The sequence below is a fragment of the Capsicum annuum genome, chromosome 11 (genome assembly GCF_002878395.1).
Source record: "Capsicum annuum cultivar UCD-10X-F1 chromosome 11, UCD10Xv1.1, whole genome shotgun sequence".
Taxonomy (NCBI): Eukaryota; Viridiplantae; Streptophyta; class Magnoliopsida; order Solanales; family Solanaceae; genus Capsicum; species Capsicum annuum.
Genome location: NC_061121.1, coordinates 213,872,753 through 213,883,923, shown reverse-complemented (window position 1 = coordinate 213,883,923; position 11,171 = coordinate 213,872,753).

Below are 11,171 nucleotides of genomic sequence, written 5' to 3'. Positions count from 1 at the left end.
TAGCATTGATAGTTTATTATATTTTGAGAATAATTTAAGTTTTTAATTACTGAAATTTATAATACTTTTTTTCTATTTCAATTTAAGTGACACTGATATAATTTTGAGAGTCAATCAAATATCACGATTGAAGTCCCGAAGTAGACATTTATTAAATGACTCATAATAACTTATTAGAAGTGATACAATAAAATTACAATAAAAAATAGTTGTCAAAAAAATTTAAGCGGACCTCATATAAGATGTCAAGTTGATTTAAAACTTCAATAATTAATTTATCTTTTTTTTTGCTTTTTTTTATTAAATATTTTTTTAATATTTAATTGACTCATAATAATTAATTAGGGATAAAATAGTAAAATTACGGTTGAAACAACTGAAGCAAACATGTCATAAATGTCTATTTTACTTTTTTTTTAACAAATATTATTAATTTTTTAATACGTAAATGACATATAATAATCAATTAGGAAATAACTTATTAGAAGTAGTTTAACAAAATTAATATAAAAATAGTTGTGAAAAAAATTTAGACAGGCCTTATATAAAATGTCAAATTAATTTAAAACTTCAATAGTTTGTTTATCATTTTTTTTATTTTATCTTTTTTATTAAATATTTTTTTTTTAAATACTTAAATGACTTATAGTAATTGATTAGGGATGAAATAATAAAATTACGGTTGAAGCAACTGAAGCAGACATGTCATAAATGTGTATTTTATTTTTTGTTAAATATTATTAATTTTTAACACTTAAATGACATATAATAATTAATTAGGGGCGATATAGTAAAATCATGGCTTAATACTTAAATAACCTATAGTAATTAATTAGGAATGAAATAGTAAAATTATGGTTGAAGTAGCTAAAGCAGACATGTCATAAATATCTATTTTATATTTTTTAAAATATTATTAATCTTTTAATTTCTAAATAACATATAATAATTAATTAAAAGTGATATGATAAAATTACGAAGGGAGCAGGCATGACTACCGCCTCCTGCTTCCAAGCCTCTTCTATACATTAGAATATGAGTTATCAAATAAGTAATGTATGATAAAATATTATATTTTGGGAGTGGTTGGACCGTTAAACTCTGCAAAGTGATTGGTAAATTAACTTTAATGTATATTGCGTAAAATAACTAGTATTTTCATTTTTAAGTGACGATCAACATTAAAAAATTACACTTTCACAAATTTTCCATTGAGTCAAATTCAGTTACATAAATTAAAGGAATATTAGTAGAGGCAATTAAAGTTCAATTTTATTCTTTGTTTTCAAAATATGACACTTAAGAGTATAACAATGTTTACCTGCATATCAGAAAGATGAAGGAACAAATCTGTAAATATCTTAATCAGTATTTTTCTAATTTGAATAGTAAGTTATTTTTAGTAAAGTTACATAAATCCAATCCTTTTGAAGCTAATAATTCTGTATTTTAACTTTTTCAAAATTATTAAAAAAATACGATTTAACCACATGGATACATCACAATATTCTTTTGAATAAATTATTTAATTTTGTATGGATATATCATACACATTTTTTCGAATATATCACTTAATTTTACACGAATACATAACATTCTTCAGTAATTTATCTGAACTTTTAGGTAAAATTAATTTTTTTATATAATTGTTTAAAAGAATTGAAATTTTAAATAGTTATGAGAAGTTAAGTTGTTGTATGATGTAATTTTTTCTTAGTTTTTTACACCTTTGCCTTTTAAGGCAGATTACATCCATATACAAGTTTTTTTTTTTCGGAATACCCTTTTCACTCCTCAGTTTTTGCCCTTCGGGTGAGCACTTTGTGGTAACCTACTTAGTGTGCGACAACTCTTAAACCACTAAAAAGACATAAATCACACTAGGCAAACCCCAAGTGACGAGCTCATGACTGAACGGTAGACAGAAGCCGAATTCAATCTCAAGTCTCCCATGTGAAAGACCCACCTCCAACCACTCAATCATGCTCTTACGAGCTCCATATTCAAGTTACAACACAATGAAAAAGTAAACAAAAAAATGGATGAGTATTTTTTTTTATTTTTTTTTGTGAGATATGCATATACACATGTCCAAAACGAAGCTACGAAAAATTGATCAAGTAGTAAAATTAGTAAAATTGTTATAAAACAAGAAAGAATAAAGAAGAAGAGTAGAAAGAATAGAGAGAGATTCTTATTTCTTCTCTTGAGGGATGAGAGATCATAAGATTGTTAATGTAATGAACAAAACCCCTCTATTTATAGGAGAAATTTACTCCTAGTATGAGTAAAAGACGGATGCTTCAAATCCTAAATCTCGATAGATCTTGATAGACATTCACTATAATGTAAATACATTTATAACACTCCCCCTTGAATGTCTAATTGGTAGATAATATGTCTCATTAAAACCTTACTAGAAAAAATCCAGTAGGAAAAAAATCTAGTGAAGGAAAAAAGAGTACACATCTCTAATAATACGCATTTTGGCTGCCTCATTAAAACCTTACAAGGGAAATCCAGTGGGACAAAACCTCGTTAGGAAAAAAGAGTACAACGTGTATTAACTCCCCCTAATGAGAACATCCTTGACCTTTACATCTCGATCTTGTGCAACATCTTCTTGAAAGTTGCAATTGGAGAAGATTTGGTGAATAAATCAGTCACACTGTCAGTTGAATGAATCTGTTGCACGTTAATATCATCATTCTTTTGTAGCTCATGTATGTAAAAAACTTTGGCAAAATGTGTTTCGTTCTATCTTCATTTATGAATCCTCCCTTAAGATGTGTTATGTATGTTGAATTATATCTGTATAAAATTGTGGGTAGATTGTTATATTTCGCACCATATTTTTCTCGAATGAGATGTATCATGGACCTCAACTATACACATTCTCAGCTTGCTTCATGAATAGCTATTATCTCAGCATGATTCGATGAAGTGGCTACGATAGACTACTTTGTATATCTCCAAGATATGGCAGTACCACCACATATGAATACATAGCCTATTTGAGACCAAGCTTTATGCAGGTCAAATAAGTATCCAACATCAACATAACCAATAAGATCGGGACTGCAATCTTTAGAACAAAACAAGCTCGTGTATTTTATCCCATTTTGATGTCTCATAGTAGGAACAAAAATATACCTTGCTAACAAATTGACTGAAAAGGCTGTAGGCCTTGTAGTATTTGCAAGGTACATGAGTGCATCAATTGCACTAAGATATGGTACTTCATAACCAATCCAATTCGATATATTTCGAATTTCAGCAAATAATCTATTTCTTTGAAAACTCTCCAAGAGTTCCAATGATGTTCAAGCAATAAGCTTATACAATATAAGGATTATAAATAAGTTTCCCAGAAACTTTTATATGCTTCAAGCAGTTTGAATCCTTAAAAGTTTTCGCATAAGTTTTGTCAAGTGACAATATTCAACATTTTATGAGTGACATTTACGTGTCTGGACTGCAAATCAAATAAGTTTTACGCTTACCAAAATGCATCCTTTCATGTCACTTGATAAATGTTTCTACGTCAGCATGCTTAAATAAACGTAGAATTCAGATCCTCATAATCTTTCACAATATTGCACCAATATTGTGTCAAAGATATTAATGATATATCATTTTTTATCGGTTCACAATGCGATATAACATTTTGAGATCTCATCACTTTATTATTTTCAGGTACATGAAACTCTCATAAGGTTTCATGAAGTGGTATGTCGTATGCTCTTCAAGAGCTCATTGCCTTCTTATTATGATTATTTGCTCCTTATTTTTCAAGGACTATTTCATTTGGAATCGATCAGTTTACAACGCTTCACGCATGCATAGACTTTGTCCTTTAGGAACACAAAATAAGAGCACTTGCGCTTAATATGAGATATTTTCAACATTTGACTTGAATTATCTTTTGGATGAGGATATGGTGATAATTCTTAACATATTTCATAGTGCTTGTAATCTCCCCCTTATGTTAGGAAAACTAACATACATCCTCTACTTCTTTGAGAAATCCATCGTTGTGCATTATGGTATATTCATTAATCGTATGCCGCACATCAAAATTATTAGATGGAATAATTAATTTTCGACCTTGAACCAATTGAAAGGAAAGAAATACTCATAATTTATTGGTCTAATGCATACAAATGCTATTGCAATATATTATATTTCAGACCAATACATTAAGTTTTGTTCTCATTAACAATGGTTTAAATATTTATCGAAGATATTCAATGCTAAACCATCATCATTAAGATAAATTATCTTGATTACACAATCTGAAAATTATGCTCAATTTATATTAAACAAGTAACTTTATGAATGTCAAACGTAGGTTGACCATGAATGTACATGTGATCATCTTATTGATGCATCTTTTCAACATATCACATGATAGGTGAACGGGCCCTTATTCACCTTTTATAAATTTCAGATTTGAAGGGATCCAAGCCCAATATTAGTTGGTTCAACCAACTTGTCATGAGAACAAACGACATAAACAATTGTTGAAAAAACTTCTAGTTCTTCAATACATGCACATCTTCGAGATGTCATAATCATTCATATCAGTTTATGAACTTTTATTCTAGTAAACTCCAAGTTTACCATGACATGTACTTTTTCTTTAGTAAATTTCAGATTTAATATTTCATGAATAAATTTTAGATTTACTACTTCAGAAGTAGATTTCAAAATTATTCAACCTCTTTCGGAGGTGAGTTGTGATACAATCACAATCAAGTGCACGTTTGTATTAATAAGTTTTTCATTCCCCAGGAATGGAATATAATCGTTCCTTAAGTCTATCAAATTATGATAGCTTATAACCTCTTTAAAGATTTTGCTACTTCAGAAGCAAATCGAGGCATACATATAATGTAGAGAATTTTTCTCTAGTATATCTTATAATCATATAAGCGTGTGAAAATATCATCACTTTTGATGATCATTATCATATTGTCCCTCCACGCGTATATTCGTGCATTCAACCACTTGTCTTCTTTTAGACATATTATGCACTGCTACCACATACACCTCAAGAATGAAGTAAGTTGTCATATTTCAGACTTATCATATATTGCTACCACATTCACTTAATGGAATGGAGCATATTCAATGGGTCGAATTTCATGACTTTTCATCAAATACCCATTATTTTGTCTTAGCATCATAATATATCAATATGGTGCATTGAGATTCAACTCAACGTCTTATCCATAGAAATGCGTCTTAGGCATAAATCGATGAGACTTGAACCCAACATATTATCATCTCTTTTGATAATATTGTTCTTGAGAAATAAATTCAAAATATAAATGGTTCCAAACCAATTATTTTTTCTCAAATCCAACAATAATTATATTATTAATAGTAAAAGACAGATAACATAAGAAATTACTAACCTTGAAATTACCTTTAGATTTATAATCTCACCTTATTTGGCAGAATCTCGTGTTGATAATCTAAATTAGTTAGAGACTCGAAAACTTACAGAAAATTCATTAGTAGCAAAACAATCTTAATTATCTCAATATTATTATAAAACTAAACTTTTATAATATCAATATAGTGGCCAGATCTTGAGGCACTATTAACATGATTATGTCATCTGGCATCTCCTTTATTCTATATTAAAAAGTAGCTTTCAGCCATATAATTATTATTATTCTCGTAAAAATTTCATGTGGATTTTTCTTCAAACACAACCAATTTAGCACGTAATAATTAGCAAGCCATTTATTTACCTTGTATAGCCACGTACTTTACTTGCAAAATAAAAAACAAGTGAGTATCAACAAATAAGGAAAAGAAACAAAACCTGTTCGTGTTCAAAAGTGTTTCAGTTACAAGCTAAACCATTGCATCGTGATTTACGACGTGTTTCATCACGGAATTTGAAAAACAAATATAACTTTATTATAAAACAAGCCTTATGGCTAAATCAACTTCTTATCATACCAAAGATTTAAGCTTACTGAACAGATCTCAATTGGTAAGAGATTTCGTATAGATCACAATTGGTAAGAGACTTCGTGCTGATAACGTGTTATAAAATAAAAAAGAATAAAGAAGAAAAGTAGAGAGAATAGAGAGACTCCGTGCGGAAAGCGGTCAAATGTAAAAAACTTTTTTTTTTTTACTTTTTTGAAAATTATGTTTGAGAAGAATATGTAAATTAAAGAAAATTATCTGACGGATGAAAAATATGCTCTGTATTTCAAAATAGCGAGTGTTTCATGAAATTACAGTACAGAGCAAGAGTTTATGTTTTATATGTTTCGCTTTGTACTTAGTTCGCTTGAAATTATATTGATTTGCTTTTCAGGATTATCAATCCGCTCTATATTTGTGTTGTATAGGATGAATTTTCTTAAATAAACTATTGTTACTTTTATTAATTAGTCAAACTATTGTGAGCCATCTTCCAATACTTCATAAAGGAAAGAAAAGGGGTTAGATTTATCTTTTATTTTGAAAAATTGGTTAAATATATCTTTTATTATATTATGGGATTAAATTTAGGAAAAATTTTATAATTGGCAAACTCAAGCCCATAATTAGGAATTTCATAGTAATTGTTTTGTATTTACACAAATAGCAAGTTGTATTTTGTGTTTTAGGCAAAATTTGCTATATATATATATATATATTAGTTTAGGTGTACGCGTCTTGCGCGTGTACCTCACTTTAATAAGTTCAAACATTACATTAAATAAGATATTTGTTTAAATAATAAAGATGAATATAATAATTAAATTTAATATTTTTTGAGTATGTAAAGATGGAGAATTTATTTATTAAACTTAATCTTTACCAAAAATATTTTTAAAAGTCGATCGATAATTATCTACCATCTGTAAATTGTAACAAAACAATACAATGATAGAGACATCAAAATAATACTATTAAATCTAATCTTTATACACAAAAATTTTCTCAAAGTCGTCCGACACTCATCTACCACTTGTAAACAATAACAAAATAATACGATAATAGAGATATCAAAATAATACAACTAAACCTAACCTTTACATAAAAAAATTTCTCAAAGCCAACTAACATTTAATATTTATCTATCATCTGTAAACTGCAACAAAATAATATGATAAAAGTGATATCAAAACAATACAATTAAACTTAAATTTTACACAAAAAAATTCTCAAATCCGATCGAGATTCATCTACGAACTGTAAACTACCACAAAATAACAAACTAATAGATATATTACGATAATACAATTAAACCTAACCTTTACCTAAAAAAAATTTTCAAAGCTGACCAACATTCATCTAGCATCTATAAATTAAAATAAAACAATAAGATAATAAAGATCAAAACAAGACAACTAAACCTAACCTTTACACAAAAAATTCTTCAAAGTCAACCAACATTCATCTACGACCTGTAAACTATAAAAAAAAATATAATAGTGATCACAAAGTTTCGATTTTGATCCAACTAATTCTTTCCTGAGCAAAAATTTTAACCCCAAAGAATGATTTGAATGAAAACAAAGAAAATATATATATATATACACACATGTTGAATTCTATTATGATGACAAAAACAGTGAAGAAGTTGAGGATTAGAAAATCAAGCATCGATGCAATCGAATCAAGTTAGATGAGCATCAATCTTTTTCTCGCACCCCAAAAGAGAACCAAAGCTAACACAAATACCACGTAGATTACTCGTATTCTTGCTCAAAATAGAACACAAATATCACGTAGATTGCGATTATCTCTCTACAAAACAAACCACAAGTATCATGCAGATTGCTAGTATTTTTGCGCAAAACACAAATTAGAATCACAATCAATGAGGATGGAAAATATTAATTAATTTTCCTACCATATATTTTAGGAATCTCATATATTTTAGGAAATCTAATTGAAAGGAAAATATTAATTAATTCTCCTACCATATATATTTTAGGAGTCCCACATATTTTAGGAAATATAATTAATATAATAAAAAATAATTAAATAATAAATTTAAAAATAGTGAAAAGATAATTTTGTCTAAAAAGAGAGTCTTTTAATGAAGGGGAAAAAGTTCAAATCACTTTTTTAAAGGTCTTCACACTTTTAATATATTATAGATTATAGATATAGATTAGATTATAGATTATAGATATATATATATATTTATATATATATCTAGTTTAGCTGCACGTGCCTCGCACGTGTAACTTTTAATTATTTAAAATTAAACGATTTTATCTATTACGAAGGTTTTTAATGAAGTACGAAAAGTTCAAAACAAATATTTTATCGTAATATATATATATATATATATATATATATATATATGAGAAAAATGATTACGTTGTTAGAGTCGAACATACGAGAATATGAAACCTAAAAATCAAATTCACAAACAAAACAAATATAATAATGCATGTCGTATTAAACTTAAAATCACTCCCAAGCTAAAGAAAAAATAATAAGCCACGACAACCAATAGAAAAGAAAAACAACTCAAAAAAAGAGAGAGAGAATAACATACTAACCTAGCGGATGACAATTACAATGGTTGAAGAAAACATAACGAATAAAATCACAACCATTCTTGTTGAAGCGAAGGTTAATACTTTGAAGAAAAGAGATGAATATATATCACATTTGATTTTTCTGCACATAACCTAAACAAAAAGAGAAACAAGAAGAAGAAAAGAGACGTAATAAGAAGAGAAAGGAGCAAGTAGAAATAAACGAACTTAAAAATTATTTGCAAAATATTAGTTAAATAGAATTATAGGATACTTATATTTACTACACATTAATAAGTAGATATATTAGGTAATATTGAAATTAATTTAGAATTGTAAAATATTAGGAGTTCCTGCTGAGTTAAAATAGGTATAGTATTTCTTTATATCTTGAATATTTAAATAATATAAAAATAATTAAATTAAGCCTACGTGCATTGCTGTAAATTTAAAACAATATTGTTAAAGTGTCGATACTATTAAAATATAGTAAACTTTCACTTTATTCAAAATTTAGTGGATTTCAAATCTCTAATTAAGAATATAAGTTGAAAATTAAGCTTAGTCCTAATTTAAGAAAAAAAACTTACCATATTTAAAGTCCTAATCCTTTATCATATTTTAAAATCTTAACCCATATATTTTAGGATTCAAAATTATATATATAATTAAATAATAGTTGGAGAAAAAAAAGTGAAAAGACGATCTTGTCTATTGTAAAGTGTATTAATGAAGGACAAAAAGTTCAAATCACTTTTCTAAGGGCCTTCACACTTTTAATATATTATAGATATAGATATACAAACGAAATTTACTGTTTCTTTTTTCTCAAATCAATTAAGTTAAATAAAAAATAATACTTAAATTACTCCGTGCATTTAAAGTTGAAGATTCCTTTTCGATAAATGAATCTTATTAAAGAATTTTTGTTTAAATTACATAACTAATAAATCTATATTAGTTAAGACATTTACAAAAATTACATAACTGATTATTTCTTTAATGATTAAGTTTTTTATTTTTCATAGGAGACATATATCTATATTACATATCTCAAAAATATTCAAAATACATAGACACACAGATCTACATATGTATTTACAATACAAAATATATAGATATATCTACATATGTAGTTACAGAATACATATCTGACCATTATGTGTGTGTGTGTATAGATATATATATATATATATATATGACATAAATCTCTATTACAAAAAGAACAACTATATACATATGCATATATAAAAAATACATAATACATGCGCATGCCTCGAAAATGTATATATATATAGGACAAGATTTTTATATATATACAAATGAGCACCCATTAGCTAATAAATTCATATATAAAATAAATACATAGGAATAGATACATATGTTACCCTCTAAAAGGACATAGGACCTTCCAAATATAGACTCAACACTAGGGGTGGGTGTTTGGTATTCGGTTCGGTATTTTCATAATTCGGGTTCGGTAATTCGATAATCGAAAAATAAAAGTAAATACCAAATACCATACCATTAAACTTCGATTCGGTAATCGGTAAATTAAATTTTGATTCGGTACGAAATTCGGTATTACAATATTAAAGTTGGACATGCTTTTAGTGATCCTATTTGGTGATAATAGTGGTGATTTCCAACCAACGTTTTGAGAAAAATTCAATTTTGTTTGGTAGTTTTACACCTCTGAATACAGAATTTTACCCAAGAAAAAATTAATTTTGTTTGGTCTTGTTACACGATGATATGTGTGACTCAATTAATGAAACACCTTAAAGCTTATGTTATTGTAGTTTGATCTAGCTCCCAAAAGGGAAGAACTGGATATAACATGAATAACATTTACATCAAATTGGATGTAACACGAACTGGATGTAACAAACTGAATTTAAATGTGATGTAAAGTCATAATATTTTTCTTATAAATGTGATGGAGAGTAACATATGTTATGTTGTCTGTCAAGTGCTGAGTTTTGCGATAATTTTCATTTGTTGTTGACATATGAACACAAGAATTAAGAAGGTTTGACGAAGTCCCCTTAGTTAAAGCCATATTCCAACCTATGTTAGGATAATTAGAGTTAGGCAAGTGCAGCCAGCAATGGTGTTATGTATCATGTCATGAAGACTTCTTTTCTGTTGTTCCCTTCCACGCCCTAATTTTCAGTCAGCATGATATTTGGTCAAAAGTTGTCATATGTTGGTTGCAAGGAAGTTTGTTGTGTGAAGTTAAGAGTCTACTTTATATTTATGTTTAACAGTTCAAAGATTGCTTGAGCAATATTCACACAAGTATGTGGCCTTTGGAGTGTAGACTAGGTATGTGGCCTATGGGTCGCTTAATTATAATTGGATATTCAGAAAATACTAAATACCAAATGGTAGTAATATTTTTTACCAATTTCAAAATATTTTTTACCAATTCCGAACTCAAATATCATAATTTTAAAATTTTACTCCCAAATACCAAATTACCGAATACCAATTACCAAATTTTTTGGTTTGGTTTGGTAATTCGATTTTTGGTATTTTATGACCACACCTACTCAACATTGTCCAAAAATACATATGTAAACTTCATAAGTATGTCCAAAAATACAAATACATTCACGTGGCCCAAATGTATATATATAACAAGATTTGTTATATATA